The sequence below is a fragment of the Mus caroli genome, unplaced genomic scaffold, assembly GCF_978045245.1.
Source record: "Mus caroli unplaced genomic scaffold, Mus_caroli_1 scaffold_1, whole genome shotgun sequence".
Lineage (NCBI taxonomy): Eukaryota > Metazoa > Chordata > Mammalia > Rodentia > Muridae > Mus > Mus caroli.
In genome coordinates, this window is record NW_028227256.1 from 167356167 (window position 1) to 167373845 (window position 17679).

Below are 17679 nucleotides of genomic sequence, written 5' to 3' on the forward strand. Positions count from 1 at the left end.
ATAGGACACCGTGGGCTGGGGAGAAGAGTAGAAGATGAGTCAGAATGGGATCAGCCGTTGGTCTCAGGATGCAGAGAACAAAGGTGAACTTGTATGAGACATCGAATGAGGAAGCCATCAGGATGCTTTGAGTAGAAAGGTGACAAAACATAGCTATTAACATGATTACCCTGAATCTGTATTAAGAATAGACCACAAAAGACCTATGATTATAGAATGTGTAGGAAGCTTAATCACTAGCTCAGGTGACAGATGATGCTAGTTTGGATCAGGTGGCCCACACAAGCGAGAGAGGGAATTTTCTTCTGCCTGTCACTAGGATCAGCCAGCTCTCTACTTAGAGCACGTATAGGAGTGATAAATGGCCAATGGTTAGCATGATCATGGAGGAATCTGTTTCAGGGTTGTTCTTCTCTTTTGTCTTTGTTGCTAGGCTGACCTTGACCTCACAGTCCCTCTGCGTCTTTCTCTGCACGTTGGCATTGCAAGAGGGCATCGCTACACCAAAGCCTATTCAATATGGATTTTCAAACACTGAAAGGGTTGAGTAAAGCAAAATAATCTGTGGTGGTTTGAGTGAGAATGACCCCATAAGCTCATATATTTTAATGCTGAGTCACAAGGGAGCAGAACTGTTTCAAAGTATTAGAAAGATTGGGAAGTGTGGCCTTGGTGGAGTAGGTTTGGCATTGTTGGGGGAAGTGTCTCAGTGCAGATGGACTTTGAGGTTTCAAAAGCTCATGTCAGGCCCTGTCTCTGTATCTGTCTCTCCATATGTGTCTCATTCCCTCTGTCTCTCTCTCTCTTCCTGACCTCTGATCAGGATGTAAAGGTCTCAAATACCACTGCAGTGTCTGTCTGCAAGTCATCATGTTCCCTGCCATGAAGATAATGGAGTAAGCCTCTGAATTTAAGCAAGCTCCTAATTAAATGCTTCTTTTTATAAAAGAGTTGCCTTGGTCATTGTGTCACTTCACAACAATAGAACAGCGATGAAAGTACAATCTAAGGTCTTGAAGAACTGTTAGTAATAACCATATTTTATTCCATTTACAGATACATATTATATTTACCAATAACAGTAAACTTCCAATTAGTTAAAACTGTTCTTATTTGAATATGATAACAGTTGTCTTTAATGATTCACACATAAGGTAGAATTTGGCACTAAAGTGATCCCTTTTCTGTTGTTGACTGAAAGAGTAATTCTCTACTTTAGCTGTTCTCTGTGCACATACTTGGCACTTGTTTCATGGACAAAGAGAAGTCCTGGAGCCTGCTTTAGTGAACATTCTGAGCATGCTTCATTATGGCAGCAGTTCCCCCAGAAGCCACAAAAGATTCTTGAGGTCTTGGTCCAACATGAACATGCTCTTCCTTGGGAGACTCTAATACTGGTTGAGCAGTGCTTCCATGACACTTACTCAATTATGAATTGCGATTGACTGGACCAGTGTGCCTACTGAAGCAAATGTAAGAGTCCAAGCTTCACCAATCTCAAGTAATTGTTGGAGATTCCTGGAGGAGCCTTGGGTTTGCAACCATACGGCAAATATTCCTCTAAACCAAGCAGGATTTGATTATATTGCTTGCAGAGGTGTGGTCTCCTTGTATTTCTCTTGTAAAGATGTTGACACTTGTCTGGAAAGAATGGTATCACAGCAATAAGTAAACCTGTCCTTACATGAAAAGGGGGATCTGAAACTCTGACACCATGCAAGCCTCTCCTGGATGTGGGAAGCGTCTTTTGTAGCAGCAATCAAGTTTCTTTCTGGCTTGAAGATCCTGTGATAACTTTACACAGGAACCCATTTTCTTTAAAACCCAACTAATGACCCCCTGTTGCTTCTAGACCATAAGCAACAGTTAGATCTTATCATGTTCTGGAGGAAATGAGGAACTTGTACAAAACTATTTCCTTGGAGAAAGCAGGTCATATACTTATACTAAGATACTTGGGAAATTTGCCTCATCTAGATGATTTGCAGTGGTGAGAAGCATGTAGGGTGATTCCTACGTGGGACAAAGAACACAAGGAAAGTAACCTTAGATTGGGTCCAGTTCTCTTGCATGAATGTGTGTGTCAGGCTGTGGAGGCATAGCATCTGGATTATGTTGTAGATAGAAGTAGCTTTAACCATTGATTTGGTAGACTGAATGACATTTCAGCTAAGCATACTGAAGTTAGAGATGTCTGATGTTCCCTAGCTTAACATGGCAGAAGGAAGCCAAAGGCTTGGGGATACCAGAAATTGGGAAGTTTATCATTTCTGAACTACACACCCACGACTTTTCACTTTATCCTTTGCTAAAATGCAGATAATTATTTGCTCCCAGAGGCAATGAAAACTGTGTTAGTGGGAGGGGTACCAGAATCCAGGTCCCGTTACTGTTAGGATGAGCTTTTAGATGTCAGTGAAGATGTTGGGATCCTGGGGAAGAAGAGGCCGTTAAAAATGTGCATCATCTATGGCAGGGCATATGTTTTATTGTTAATAGACATGAAAAATAAAGTTGTAACCAGCTGTTTCTAGTTCACAAAAGTTTATAACTTCTAATTAATCTTAGAAAATGAATAAAGAAGGATCCCACTGAATTTTGATTTACATAACATGAAAAAACTCAGTTCTGAAGGGCAATGAAGAATCAGAGTTTGACCCAGGACACACACCTAAGTCTGTTCAGAGTCCTGTGGATCAGAAGCCAGGTATCCCTGAGACAGTCCCTATGATTCTAACGTAATTACATACTTGTAGATATTTTCTCAGTATTTCCCCAAAGCCTTGGTCACTACTTAAGAAAATTGAGTAACTGCAAGGGAAAGGAATGCACAGGTTTTTAGGGGTTACTTTATGCTGTCTTTTTGAGTCCACTAATCAAAGAGGTGCTTATGAAAGTTAGGTAATACCTGGAATTTTATTCAAGTCAGGATTTTTACTCATGTAATCCCTGTTCATTTGATCCCTAAATATAAAATTGAAAAACATATACTGTCCCATGACAGATGCTCCCCACTGGACATCTGGCAATTATTACAGGACGAGTCAAGTCAAATACACTGAACATCAGTTTCCTTCTAGGATAGCAAACCATCTTAGAACAAGATTGTGGGAGAGCTGTAGATGGTAATGTCATCATCAAAGATATGAATGATGGGGAGTCATTTACAACCTGTATTCCCACCTTTGTCTTGTGTAAAATCAACTCACAGAAGGAATGTAGACTTGGAAAATCAACCCCCACTCCTAATACTGGGCATGTAGCTACTGAGGTTCTAAATGATTTTCTCTGTGTAACAGTTTGAAACAGCAAAGACAAATGACTTTGTGTCACATCACTGATGGCAAACATCACTTCACGGACCAGCCAGAGGCTATGCGGACTCTACCGTTTTCTTCCTCTGTAATAGAGTCTACAGACAGCTTAATTGTCTTCATATTCTATACAACGCTACACCAGGGAATGAGTCAATTCATACCTGTACAAGGTAATGTTTTACATACAAATGCTAAGTAGCTCCAATATAGAGAGACTTCTGATATAATGGCTGATATATTAACTTCTTGTTGCCAATTTTCTGTAAGAGATTGCCACATTATAGTTACTTACATTTATTTTCAGAAGTCTGAAAGCAATTATTTTTCAAAGGCAAAGGGGGAATTTTTGTTGCGGCTGCTGTTGTTTATGCTTCTAGCAGCTGTACGCACTTGGTGACCCATAACCCTTTCCCATATTCTCTACCACATCTTGCTTCTATTCCTGCTCATTACTCTGACCCGCGCCTCCCTCCTTACAAAGACCCTTGTAGTAAAAGACCTACTGGGAAGACTAAGTTAACTTCCCAGTCTCCAGATCCTTATTTTTAATTTAAGGACATACAAATATCTCTTTGCCTTTGTATTATGACATGTTCACAGGTTTTTAAAACTAGGATATCAAAAATTTATCAATGAAGAAGGGATATTATCTATATCACCAGAGCACAGCATCAATCATAGTCACCCTCATAGCCAATTATATGTAAATATCAGATGAATTAAGTTTGAAAGTTACCATGGAGTATGAAAATGTTGAACCTTTAAAACTGTCAAAGACATAAAAGAAAGGGAGGAACGCATTATTGTACATTGAAGGAGATTAATATAATTTGATTATTAAGTGCAAGCATATGTGACTTTGGGATAGAAAGACTGGATGTTTAGTAAAATCATAATTGGGTCTGCGGATTAGATAACCGAGGCATACCTCAAAGCTATTGTGGGTTTGGTTTCAAAGCATCTCAACAAAATACTGCCGTGAAACAAGCCACACAAATGTTTTATCTCCTGATGCATGTAAAAATTACATCTACTGCGGTCTATTAAGTGTGAACTAGCATTATGTCTGTAAACTGTATATTCCTAACTTTGAATACTTTATTGCTGAAACATGCTGATGTTTAGCTGAGCCTTCTGTCCATTGTAACTGCTCAGTCATGGCAGATTTGTTTAGACGTGGATGATTGCCGGCTGGTCGAGATGCTTAAACACTGATGGTCAGCACGGTAGTGGCTGAAGGCTGCAGCAGCTGTGACACTTTCTTAAAATAAGACAACAGTAAGCTTGCCACATTGGTGGACTTCCCTCTTCTGTACCTTCTGGATCATGCTGTGCTATAAAACAGCCTTTTGCTGGCAGTGAAAATCAGTCAGTGCTGTCTCTCCAACCCTGTCCCTACCTATCAAGGAAGCTTCTGTAACATTCTGACTCCTTCACTGTCCTTCACTGACCTCTCTCAGGGAAGTCCACCTAAGCCTCACCAGCTCTTGATTCCCCCCACTCAGCTACTTTCTATGTTCATCTATGAGAAGCAACTCCTCAGCCCTGTGGCATCCTTGGGAGGCTGCTGCTGTTCAAACAGAGCTTAAAACTCCACTTGTAGCTCCATCTTCATTTACGTTTTTGTCCTATCTCTCATACCTTCCTCCATTGAAGTCCTGACCACCTAGAAGTCATCCACAAAGCTTCTGCCAACTCCTTCCGACTCCAGGCAATGTTCATGTTTTCTTCCACAAGCCACATGTGTCCTCAAATGGTGCCTGCAACAGTGGTCTCTTTCTAGAAGTCTTTCAGTTAACTTTGCTCAATTTTGTCAATAGAATTTATTATTTATGGCAGCTGTATTGCCTCCCAAGGTACTTTTTCATAATAAGGTTTGAAAATCAAAATGATTGCTTAGTCATGAGTTATACAACGCTGGCTGTGTTACCAGCTAGGAAAATAGCATTACTCTCTGCAGAACTTCAGCAGAATTCTTGGGTCACCAGGTACATAGCCCAATGAACATGTTTCTTTCAAAAGATATATGCAGCCATTCTCAACTGTGAACTTAAAATATTCAAGAATTTTTTGCTCTAAACAGAGGTATTGCTATCTGGGTATCTTTATTTCATTTACAATGCACAGGGAGAGTAGGATTTATACAACTATTAAGAGATCTAAAATTTTATTGACTGGTAAATAAGCATTGGCTTCAACTTAAAGCCACCAAGTCAACCTTCCCTGTGAAGCTTTGTAGATAAAAATGGACTTCCCTGTAAAGCTGTGTACGTCCTGAGGGCATATTCTTCCTTCTACTCTAAGCCTACTGAGTTTATATAAAAGTCTGAGGTTAAGTGTAGCACCTTCATTGGTTATTTTAGCTAGATCCAGATAACTTGTTTGTATTAATGATCTTTTCTATCATTGTAACCAAATAACTAATATAAATAATTAAATAGAGGTGACAATTTTTGTTTATTTGTGATACATACCTATATATGTATGTATAAACACAAACATACAGATATATCTAATATATCTTATATATAATAAAATCTATAATTAAATATATAGATAATATCCTATGTATAATATCCAATATCATCTCTCTCTCATGATATATATATATACATACATATACACACACACATATATATATGTGTATGTGTATATATATATATATATATATATACATCATGACTTCAGAACATTCAGTCCATGGTTACTTAGACCCTCTATGTTTGAGAAAAATATCATACTGATGAACATATATCTCCTGGAAGCTTCTTGAGCCAGAAGGAAAGAAAGAGCTATACAGGAAGGAGCCAGGGAAAGATACAGTGTGTTTCTGCTGTGGCCCACTTCTTTCAGTGAAGCCCCACCTCCTAATAATGCCATTATATAACAAGTCCACCAAGAAATTAATCCACTCACCAATCTAAAACCATCATGATCTAGTTGTGTCTGGCAATGTTGTCACAAACACACTCAGGGTGAGGCTCACTAGTTCCCTGGCTCTTCTTACTGTAATTAAGTTGACACATTTTCCACTCTGGCCTTTACTGTACCATCTTGTGCCTGTGACATATAGGTGCAGTCTTTAACCTTAAATTAATGATCCAATCTTTGCTCACTTCAAACATCATATCTTCCTCAACCCTCACAGAACTGAGAAAAACTAGGCCTTTTAGGGACTAAATTTAACATAAAGAAGATTTGATCTTCTATTGAGAACACAAAACATTTTGTACACACACTCACACACACACACGTATCCTGTGTGCATACATGTATGTAATAAGTAGTGTTAAAAATAGAAAGACTATATATATATATACATATATATATGTGTGTGTGTGTGTGTGCATATATATACATATATAGTCTTTGAATAGAAAAAAGAGAATTTAATTTAATATTTCACAAAAACATTTGATAATTTTCATATTTTCCCCAAACTATAATTTATCAAAAATAAACAGATGAAGGAGAAAGTCTGAACAGCCTGTTAACTACTAAAAACACTGACTCTGCTCATTAAAACCTTCCTGTAGAAACATCCTGAGCCTGGATGACTTCATTCTGACATTTAATGAGAAATGACACCAACACGGCTGAAAATAGAAGGAAGGAACATTTCATATTTTTCTTTAGGATGTCAGTGTAATCTTGGTTGTAGAGGACATTATAAAAAAGGAAAATTACAGTCTAATTTCTCTCTTGGACATAAATGGAAAAATGTGCAATAAATCCAGTCACAGTTAAAAACAGCCACCCTAACTGCCTAGAGCAAGCTAGGTATTCAATGGTAACTTACCGTTTAAAGACAATCATCAGGTGCTGAAGGGATTACAGAGGGGACGGGAGGAGGGGAGAGAGAGACAGAGACAGAGTCAGAGAAATATTTAGGGAGTAAAAGAAAGGGAGAGGAATACAGAGAGTCAGAGAGACAGACAGACACAGAGACACATAGAGGAAAAAAATATCATTTCAGTGCCCACAGAAAACCTTTTTCTTCCCTTTTTGAGACAGGATGACCTAAAACTTGATGTAAGCTGAGGAAGACAAACTACTACTGATCCTTCTGCCTCTGCTCTCCCAGGCTAAGGTTATGGGTGTCCTTGCCTGCTTTACAAATGCCAGAGATCAAATCCAGGCTTTATTTATGCTGGCATCCTACCAGGTGAGCTACATCTCCAACCCCACCCCCACCCCCAAAAACCATTTATTAAAGTAAAATAATCCATGAAATCTTATTAAGAAAAAGCTGTCTGGCCAAATAGAAGAAGTTGCAGAATAACAACTTTGGAGAAAATATCTCATTTAAATTAACGGTTAATATGCACTTATTAAGATTCTGAGACTGGCGAGTTGGCTCAGTGGTTAAGAGCGCCGACTGCTCTTCTGAAGGTCCAGAGTTCAAACCCCAGCAACCACATGGTGGCTCACAAACCATCCGTAATGAAATCCGATGCCCTCTTCTGGAGTGTCTGAAGACAGCTACAGTGTACTTACATATAATAAATAAATAAATCTTTTTTAAAAAAGATTCTCATGTTTACTTATAATCAGAAAAATGTATTACTGAACTCTGATATAATGCTAATAAATAACTAACTGAAGCACTAAATTGTTCGATAACGATAGTGTTGGTTAAAGTGTTTGTAGTGGTTTGAATAGGTATGGCCCCACAGACTCATGTGTTTGAATGCTTGGCCCATGGGGAGTAGCACTAACTGTTAGAAGATATGGCCTTGGTGGTGTAGGCGTGATCTTGCTGGAGGAAAAATTTTCACTGTTGGGGCAGGCTTTGAGATCTCTTATGCTCAAGCTATGCCCATTGTGGAGTACAGTCTCTTTCTGCAGCCTGAGGGTCAAGATGTAGAACTCACAGCTCCTTCTTCAACAACATGTCAGTCAACTTGCTGCCATGATTCTTGCCCTGAAAATCATGGACTAAACTCCTGAACCTGGAAGTCAGCCCCAATTATATGTTCTCCTTTGTAAGAGTTGCCATGGTCATGGTGTCTCTTCACAGCAATAAAACCCTAACTAAGACTTGAAAGTCTTAAGTAAAGTAAAACTTGGTATACACATTTCTGAAACTATCTGATGGTGTCTACTAGAGCCTACACACAGTATATTCTACAGCACCATTCCTTGGTACATACAAGTTCTGTGTTCAAAAGATGCACTCATTGTATCGGTGATGACCAAAATTGAAAGTAATACCAGTTCTTGGCATCACCAAAGAAAAGTGCTGATAGTGGCTTGGTCACCAAGCTTCATGATAGCTTATTTCCTGAGGACAGTCCTGGTTTTGCCCTGCCCAAGCTGTGCCTGCAGTTCTCAGTCTGTCACTGTCACTACAAAGTGGCATATTCCTTATTATTTCCTATTCTCTTCCCACATTTGGGCAATGACTCTCTTTAAACAAGAACATTTCTTAAATAACCCCAATGTGAGTGTTGACACCCGTTTTTTTCTAACATGCTAGTGCTGAGGGTTCACTCAGGGGCCAAAAATGACTTTTGTATTGTACATGTGTCCACTCATTTAATGTAAAATGTGTATGACAATATGTGTGAGTAAGTATATGTATGTGTTTGTGTGTTGTGTGTGTCTGAGTGTCTATACATGAGTTTGTGTATGTGTAACTGTGTGTGTGTGTGTGTGTGTGTGTGTGTGTGTAGATAATGTAGTACTATGATTTGGAAATCAACCAAGTGTACTATAATGAATTTCCTAATAATGGAAGAAATTTTTTCTAAGAACAGAACAAAGAGATTTTTGACTTTACCTTTAATATTTTTAATACAATAAAACAATGGAGGATCTGGTGAAAAAGAAGAACATTATATTTTTTGTTTTTGGCATGAATACTGAGGTGTTCTCATAGCATACATTGCACTAAATGAGCACTTTATCTCAATTAAAAATAAATAAAATATCTGCAATAACAAAAAAACCACACACAAAAGAACACAAATATGAATACTGAGCAAGGTGCAAGGAAAGGTGTAGAGTTTAGATGTAGCAACACATTTTAGAAAACATCAACCATAAAGTGATGACCAGAGACAGAATGGCTTTGGATGAGGCAGGAAGTTATATCAAGGGTGGATCAATAGAGCCTGGACCGTGTTTGCATAGTAACTGAGGAAGAGCTAGAAGAAAGGAAGAGAAGATGGTGAAGACTAAAGTATCATCTGAAGAAGCTGGGTCCTGTTAGCTGGCAGTAAGAAATTTCACATGTGATAACAGAAATGTGAAGAAGTCATTGTGGGAAAGAGTCAGTTCATCCCTTCTTACTTCTGCAGTGGTTTGAGTAAGAATGGTCCTTATGGCCAGGGGTGGTGGCGCACGCCTTTAATCCCAGCACTTAGGAGGCAGAGGCAGGCAGATTTCTGAGTTCGAGGCCAGCCTGGTCTACAGAGTGAGTTCCAGAACAGCCAGGGCTACACAGAGAAACCCTGTCTCAACAACAACAACAACAACAACAACAACAACAACAACAACAACAAAACAAACAAACAAGACTGGTCCTTACAAAGCTCATATATTTAAATGCTTAGTTATCAGGGGGTGGTACTGTTTGAAAGGATTGGAAGGTGTGGCCTTGTTGGAGGAAGTATGTCACTGGAGGTGGGCTTTGAGGTTTCAAACTCCCATACCAGACCCAGTCTCTCTTTCTTCTTGTGGAAAAGGAAATAGTTGCTGTGTGGTCGTGGTGTCTCCTCACTGCAACAGAACAGTGACTTAGATACCCTTTCTGGTGTGTGATGTAAGGTTTTAAAGAAAAACCTATGCGACTGTGTCTGTGTTAAGTAGGGGAAATAAATTTACTAAAGCAACCTAGAAGAGTTGCAGAGGAGGACTCCATCACTAGCTGAAATCATTGGATACCAGCTTCATACAAAATCTGTTCTACCCATGAAAGCCTAAGTGAATTTCTTCAAAAACACTCACTTGTTTGGTGAAATTAGACACTGGTTTGTGCCAAGAAAAGGGAAAGGGAGCAGGAGCCAAGTGATCTGGTGATGACAAAAAGCAAACGTTCTTAATTATGCCATACAAATGCTAAGGAGAGAAGTAGAGGATGAACTTCTAGGCCAGGGAGAAGGCCAAATTCAATGCCTTCATGTCTGATGATGTCCACGAATGGTTTGAATGGATTGCTAGATCAAGAAATTTGGTGAACAAGAGGCAGTGTCCAGAAAAAAAGAAAGAAAGAAAAGAAGTGAAGAGTTCACGGTTGCTCCCCCACAGTTACTAAGATCCAACATCATGTCAGTATCACTTTCAGCTAGGAGGGACAGAAGAGCTAAAGTGAAGAAACCCGAGTTTCCCATGCACTATCCCAGTCAGGTTTTATATTCCTGCACAAAACATCATGACCAAGAAGCAAGTTGGGGAGAAAAGGATTTATTAGCTTACACTTCCACATTGCTGTTCATCACCAAAGGAAGTCAGGGCAGGAACTCACACAGGACAGGAACTTGAAGGCAAGAGGTGATGCAGAGCTATGGAGGGATGCTGCTTACTGGATTGCTTCTCCTGGCTTGCTCAGCTTGCTTTCTTATAAAACCCAGGGCTAGAAGCCCAGGGATGGCACCACCTACAATGGCCCCTCTCACCTTGATCTCTAATTGAGAAAATGCCTTACAGCTGGATTTCATGGAGGCATTTCCTCAAGGGAGTCTCCTTTCGCTGCCATAACTCCAGATTGTGTCAAGTTGGCACACAAAACCACCCAGTACAACTACCATCCCCTTTCCGAGTGGGCTCCTGAAAATTCTACCCATGCCTTTCAGTTTACTTCACATTAGCTAAAACCATGTGACTTGGCCAATCTCAGTTACAATAGAAATTTATTTGGGGGAAGGGCTAGCCATGTTACTACATACAAAACTAATTTTGTCTTTTGGAAAGAAAAATAAAAGAAGCAACTGACAGGTATCTGATAGAATATGCAGGCCTGAGGACCATGGGATGTGACTTGGTGATGACTGGTTCTGTGAAAGCCAGGAGACTTTTAAACACAAGTGTAATGATTTAAAGCGAAGGAAAACACTCTTGACCCTGTGACCTACAGCGTGTGTGCTATAAAACAAACTACAGAAAAGACTGTGATTGAGACATGGTTCAACTTCTGTTAAGTCCAGGAAGTGGGCGGACCGATAAGAGAGGGAGATAAAGAGAGTAAAGGACTTGTTAAAGACAGACACGGAAGAGCTGCTGGAAGTATGTAAGAGAGGAAGGGGGATTAAGAGACAATGAAGAGTCAAGCTTTTCTTTCAGGAGTCTGAAGTAAACAGCTTCTTAATCTGCCTTCCCTTGCTATCATAAACTACCTGAGATTGGGAGGCCTTAAAGAACGGGAGTTTATGTTTATTCATCCCGTCAGCATCTGGGAATTCCAAATTAAGAAAACCACATGTTGTGAGGTCTTGTTCACCTTCAACTCTGGTAGAAAGCATAAGAAGAAGTAGGGATATATGAAGGGCACATGGGAACTCACATGAGAAAGATGCTGTTCCATTCATGAGAGCTTCCCTGGCATGACCTCACCTTGGACTGGGCTGCATATCCCTACATTGCCACTTTGATCCACACCATAGTTTTGTTGGCCATATATCATATTGAAACCATAGCAGGAGAACAACGAATACTGACGTCAACCACTGATAGTATTTCAGAGAACAGTGCATAGAGTTTTGTGTCCATGGTTAGTGACCCTAGGAGAGCCATTCCCTCCTAATACATGCAGTATTACTAATTAGAGACCTAGGATGGAACCTGCTCTTCCTGCACAGAGGGAGGTAAAACCTGATGTGCTCAGCCCAGCTCTGGAAGAGAGAATCTGCATAGGAACTTCCCGAGGGGAACTTAGGAAAAAAAATAAAGCCAGTATTCCACTGATCAATTGATTTCCACAAAAGCCAAAATCTATCCACTAACCACGGATTCACAAGGTATTGTGGTTTCATTGGCAACAATTTTCTTGATAGCCAGCAAAGCAAACAAAGGTTCTCTTATTCCAAAATTAATTATTAATATTCACTTTCAGCTCACTCATTATCATAGAGTAAATCAATCGATGCTTAATTATCTATCTATCTATCTATCTATCTATCTATCTATCTATCTGCCTATCTGTGTTATAGAATAGCTATAAATGGGTAAAATGGCCACAGAAAAGTACAGAGAGTTTCAAGGAGGGCTTAGAAGCAGAGAAAAGGCTGATAGAAAAGCAAAGAGAGTCTCTATGGGGGTGGGAATAGGCGACGATAGGGGGTCAGATGAAGAACCCTATTGGAAGTCTACTCAAGATGTAGTTGTAGAGTCAGAATACTGCCAAGTCCTAGGTAGGATTTGAGCCTCCAAAGGGACGTGTGAGAATCACAGACTGCAGAGATGAAGTACCAGACCCAAGCACACCACCAGTCAAATATATATTGAGTCCAGATGGGTAATCTAACAGAGGGTTGTGTGGGCCAATTGTGGCAGACATTGTCCGTAACTGGGGGCTAACTGAAGCCCATGGGACAGTTGCAAGTTCTCTTCTCCTCATCTTGGCTTGTACATGGGATGGTCACATGACAGGTCGATGGCACTTTCTCCACTGTAGTAAATGTCCTCTTCTTTATAAGGTCTGCAAGAAGGAATTCCACCCTTTCCTCGGTCTGGTGTGTCTAATAAATTCTTGGGCTGGGGTTTTCCTGATATAATTTTAGTACACTCGTGTGCTTCCATGGCCCCAGTTTACTTTGGTTGTTTAAAGAATGGTACTCTCTCTACTCTCAGAATGCAACTATTTATCTATCTGTATCTGGTGGATGGTGTGGCAACAGCTGATGCTATTTATGTGTCTACTGAGGTACAGAGTCATCTTCCATCCTTAAAACACAGTCGACTGCTGCATAGAGGGTATCTCTCAGGGCAAAGCACAGCCTAAGAAACCAGTTGACTGAAATGTGGACTAATAGCACGGAGCACAGCCTCGTTGCAACGCTCCCAATTTCCGTAGCAGAAACTTGGTGATAAAGACAAAAAGAAGTAAAACCAGCCCTGTATCCTCTCAGGCAGAACGTGAGGAATGGGGACACAGATCTCTGTGATGACCCAGATTCGAAGGAAACAGAAGGGAACTCGGAGAGTGAGTATCCAAAGTTCTCACTCACAGGGATGGAATAAAAACCTTATAAAATATGGAGAACGGGGAGACTAAAGGTAGAAAGGTTTAAAGCAAAAATCCTCATTATTTTGTGGGAATTGGGTCCAAGACACTGTGGCTTAGAAAAATCAAGAAAGACTTAGTTTTAGAAATGTCCTCCAATGCTATGTTGGATAATACCCTGCGGCGAGAACGCGGACTGACAGAATGTTCTTGCGGCAGGAACTGTTTGTCAGGGAACGATACTGTTCTCCAGGGAGAGGGACGGGCTTTTTGACAGCCAGGGCTGACCTCGAGGATAAATGCTGCATTAGGGTAATTATGTGAGTGGAGCCGCTCTCACAGAACTCTGACTCCTGTCTGTTCCCTTTAGAGATGGAGTGGGAGTCCTTGTTGTATCTCCTGGAGGCGGGAAGGGACCTGCAGCATCCAACTTCTGGTTTAGGATAGGTAATGAGGCAGTCCTGGAATTCCTGTCAAAACTACCATGTGAAGCTGACGGGTGTTTACACTCGGTGAGCCCATCCTTAGAAGACGATTTTAGCCATCAAGAACTGCAACAAAACAAAGACTGTGGTTATGGCTCATGAGAATGTTTGTGTAGCTTGCAGAAAGAGCTGGGCTCTGTCCCTGGCACCTCGTATATCCAGCGTCATTCAGGAGGTGGGGGCAGGAGCACCTTTCATCTGTATTTTGATCTGTTGGTCCTTGGTTTTTAAACCCCTTTTCATTTTCTCCCGTTTGAGCTAGGGTCTCACTGCTGGACTGCCCACTGTGAGCAGAGGCATGCTATTCTCCTGCCCGGTTCTCCCAAGTGCTTGGATTACCTGTGTATGCCATTGTGCCTGACTCTGCTACTAATGTCTTAAACAGCTTATTATTATATCTAAAGGAAAAACGAATCACTTGCCTATACGTTTTCTACAGATCTTTCCCTTCTCCTTCGATTTTTGTTTAGACTTTAGTCCTTGCTTTTTAAGAAGGTCGCCAAATTTGACAATATTTTCCCTTCATCTTCAGATTTTGAGTCCTATCTAGAAAGCCTTTCCCTGTACTAAGGGCTATAAGGAATCCAGTAAAAACTAGCATAGTAGTTACAATCTACTCTTTTGGAAGCTTAACTCATTTGAAATATATTCTTCCTTTTTTGCTATTAAAAACCTTTTTTAACACAATTTTTACCTATAGAACCATAAATGCTCTCTTTGGAACAGGAACATTTACAACAGACAGATCCTGAGTCTTTTGTCAAAAACTTCTGCAAGCAAATCACTGCAGTTAGAATAACCTGGTGGCAAACAGTGGATACTTGTGTTTTGGTCCTTGCTTTGCTCATTTAACAATAGCTAGACTTTCCAACGTTGACATCAGCCACTCGCTAAGATGTAAGCAGTTGGGAGAATAAGTTACAAAAGGTGAAGACATTTAATCACATCCTCTTTATGTTTTGTATTCTGAATATTTTTAACGTTTATTAGGGTATTATATTAATGTGACTAAACTACTATTTACCCTTTCATATTTACTTTTTAAATGGATGACTCTCGTTTGTTTATTGTCTTAGTCACTGTTCTATTTCTGTGAAGGGACATCAGGAATGTGCTTATTGGTTCAGAGAGTTAGTCCCTTATCATCACAATGGGGAGCATGGTAGCATGCAGGCAGGCATGGCCCTAGAGCTTCAAGCTTTACATCCTTATCCATAGACAGAGAAATAGACCCTGAGCCTAGTGTGGGCTTTCGGAAACTTCAAAACCCACCCTCAGTGACACACTTCCTCTAACAGGACAATACCTCCTAATCCTTCTAATGCTTCAAACAATTGCATTCCCTGGTGACTAAGCATTCAACTATATGAGTCTAGGGGGGCCATTCTCATTCAAACCTCCACACCTATAATAAACCAGTTTTACGGAAAACATAATTTACTATATACAATTACAGGGGCATTAGTTTTAAGGAGAATCAAGTGAGTCAACAAACTGTCATAACATTAAAATAAATGTTGGGGGAAAAAGAAATTTAATCCGTGAGCTGTATTAGTGGATGCATTTCAACTTTTGTTTTCTCATCCAGATTATGATTTGATTTGATTTTTATCAGTATCCTTTAACAGTGATGTAATGTCCAATGTCTAATTATACTTTTCTTAGCTCCTGATACTTTTTAAAATATACATTATTTTATTACATATTAAAAAAAACAAAAAAATACAACATCCTAAAAAAATTCTTTTTACTGGTAATACAAATTCCTATGAAGTTTTTTTTTCTTTTTTTGCTACCATAAGAAATTAAAGAAACCATTAAATATTTAGAAACATTCAACATCAAAAGCTTTAAATCTAACTGTAATTGTAGCCCCTGAAAAAGCTACGAACTCTGTTTTAAAAGTATTTTCTCTACAAAGAATCTCATCAGCTATACAAAAATCTGTACAGTTTTTATACTGGAGCTAATGTTGAGCTGCACTTAAATTTCACATTCTTAGCAAAATAACTGCCTGAGCACATATACTCCACACTTTAGGACAGCCACTTATTCTTCATCCTCTTCTTCCCCCTCTTCATCTTCCTCCTCTTCTTCTTCCTCATCTTCTGGTTCATTCTTCTTCGAGCCTGTTGGCCTACCAGGACCCTTCTTTCCTGCTTCACTTTTGCCCTTGGCACGGTATGCAGCAATATCCTTTTCATACTTCTCCTTTAGTTTAGCTGCTTTCTGCTCATACGGTTGTTTCTCTTTGGCAGACTGCTCAGATCACATCTCACCTAGTTTCTTCGCAGTATCTCCAATAGACAGCCCCGGGTGTCCAATTTTGATCTTTGGGCGATTTTCAGAGCAAAACAGGCAGAAGGCAGACGGTGGTCTCTTCGGAGCATTTGGATCTTTTTTCTTTCCTTTCTTATCACCTTTGGAAGGAACATAGTTCTTCATCTCCCTGTCATAACGAGCTTTGTCACTATTGGCCAAATCTTCAAACTTCGACTTTTCCTTTGCGGACATGGTCTTCCATCTCCTGGAGCATTTCTTGGAGATCTCAGCGAAGCTGACTGACGAATTGGGATGCTTCTTCTTGTGCTCCTCCCGGCAGGTCTGCACGAAGAAGACGTAAGAGGACATTTTGCCCCGCGGCTTGATGGGGTCACCCTTGCCCATGACAACCCGGCATCTGGCACGAGAGCTTCCCTCAGACCTCCACAGAGAGACTTCCTTTCCCAAGCTCCTAGGAAAACCGATTTCTCGCTAACTCAACCCCCAGCCTCTTGTTTTGCAGAGTTCTCCTCGCCACCAGCTCCTGAGACTTTTAACTTTATTATTTATGAAAAGAAATATTCTTTACATATTTAACATTTTTCTTTCCCTTAATTTTCTCTTCTCTTCTCTTCTCTTCTCTTCTCTTCTCTTCTCTTCTCTTCTCTTCTCTTCTCTTCTCTTCTCTTCTTTCTCTGCCTCCCAAGTACTGGGATCAAAGGCATGTGCCACCACGCACAGCTTCCTTTCTTTCTTTCTTTCTTTCTTTCTTTCTTTCTTTCTTTCTTTCTTTCTTTCTTTCTTTCTTTCTTTCTTTCTTTTTGTATTCTTTTTTTAATTAGGTATTTTCTTCATTTACATTTCCAATGCTCATGTCTCTAGCTGCATATGTATCAGAAGATGGCCTAGTCAGCCATCAGTGGAAAGAGAGGCCCATTGGTCTTACAAACTTTTCTTTTTTTAAACAGGGTCTCACTTTATATATAGATCTGGTCCTAAAAATCACAATGCTCAGTCTGCCTCCACCTCCGCCTCCGCCTCCGCCTCCGCCTCCTCCTCCGCCTCCTCCTCCTCCTCTGCCTCTTCCTCCTCCTCCTCCGCCCCCGCCTCCTCCTCCGCCTCCACATGCTGGGATTAAAGGTTATGTTCTTTACACCAATTTTGAGATGCCAAACTACAAGTTGGTAACATTTACTTAAAACAAAGGAAAATATAACAAATGAAAGACAAACACTCCAATGGTCACTGTAAATATGACTGAAACATATTCACAAGTATCAAAACTGTACAAATTTAAGTGACATATTATTTATTGCCAGCCACAGAAATCCTGGCAGTTGTTGGATGCTGGGCGGTGGATGAGAGGAAAGGAATGGCTTAGGAGTCTAAATTGGTCAGACGGCTTTATGCTCTTTCAATGTTGTACCCCACAATCTAGTAAGTCTCCTTTCTG

General features: G+C 40.1%; 1 pseudogene; it reads right to left on the reverse strand.

The window, feature by feature from the left end:
• Nucleotides 1-16013: 16013 nt before the first annotated feature.
• Nucleotides 16014-16631, reverse strand: LOC110302266 (high mobility group protein B2 pseudogene; annotated as a pseudogene).
• Between the last annotated feature and the right edge of the window lie 1048 nt (nt 16632-17679).